Source organism: Gossypium hirsutum, chromosome D03, assembly GCF_007990345.1.
Source record: "Gossypium hirsutum isolate 1008001.06 chromosome D03, Gossypium_hirsutum_v2.1, whole genome shotgun sequence".
In the NCBI taxonomy this organism is placed as follows: Eukaryota; Viridiplantae; Streptophyta; class Magnoliopsida; order Malvales; family Malvaceae; genus Gossypium; species Gossypium hirsutum.
Genome location: NC_053439.1, coordinates 48,259,688 through 48,261,137, shown reverse-complemented (window position 1 = coordinate 48,261,137; position 1,450 = coordinate 48,259,688).

Here is a 1,450-nt window from a genome sequence, read left to right as displayed (position 1 = left end):
GTCAAGCAACACCCCTTGATTAAATAAAAAATTTATTATTTTTGGGATTAAATGCAAAAATCAGTGTTGAATGTAAGGAAAAGACATTAAGACATTAAATGCATGGAAAAAACATAAAAACATTTAAATGCAAGGAAAAAGCTATTGTCTGATGTAGGAACCACAAACCAATTTTTTTTTTTCACTTTTTTAGTTTTTTTTTTTGCTAATTTTTTTTCACTTTTTTAATTTTTTTATTTTCCTGTCAGAATTTTTTTAAAAGTTTATTTATGTCATCAATTTGTCAAGTGACACCCAAAACTACTATATGAAATGGATTAAATCATAAATTTTCAATAATCTCAACTTCCTCATAAAGCTAGAATCAACTGCAGCAAATTTTGTATTTTTTTATATAATTAGAACGAAATGACATTATTAAATAAGGATATAAAATAAGTACAAAGGATCATCAATAATCTTCTAATAGATTCGTTCTAAGTTATTGATAGATAAATTCATTGAGTTTTACATCAACACCTATAACTTAAAAAAATTCTAATTAAAAACTGATTTGAGATAAATAAATAAATAAATAATATATCAAAGGTTCTCTTATATGCATCATATTTACTCTTTTAATCATATTAGTTTAATTGGAGCATTTCAATGGCTAAATAACCATCGAATTATAAAATATACAAGAAAAAAGTTGTATTGAAACATGATAAAAAAAACACTCAATGGTAAAATATAAAAATAAATAGATTAAAAAATTTAAAATTAACCTCACTTTTTTGTGATATGTACTTGAAATCAACCAAGAAAAAATCTCAAAAATTTTAGAGTGAAATAGTCGATCAATTTCTTAGTCAATAAAAAAAATACTTGATATCAAAAAATTGATTAATTTTAATAACCCTAATCTCTTACTTTCCATTCCAATTTTTTTCTCCAAAAAAAAAACATAAAACTGAAAGCAAAGATTGTCCAATTTTTTTACCCTACACTACAAAAAAAACATTTACTGACAGAGACATATAGTGACGAACCAAATCCGTGGGCAAAGAGTGATTATATTGACGGAAACTTAAAGTGTCAGTATATATTGAGATTATGCCAATAGTTACTTTATTTTAGATCCGTCTATAAAAAGTCCATCTTACATTAAAGGAATATACACATCCATCAATAAAGTCCTAGTAAAAAGAAGGCCACAAGTGGTAGAATAAAAAAAAAAGTTTTTTTTTCGCTAGTACATATAGTTAAATTTCCTCTCCCCCAATCTCTAACCTTTTTTTTCTCCTTTTCCACTTTCTTTCTTATTTCCCAATCCATTTTTCATAAGCCCCTCAGTGTGTTTGGTTCAGTGTATTAGGTAATCCATTACTGATCGATTACGCGCCTATTACATTACGCCCCTATTCCGGCGTTTGGTTCGCTGTAATAGGTATTACACGCGTAATACAAT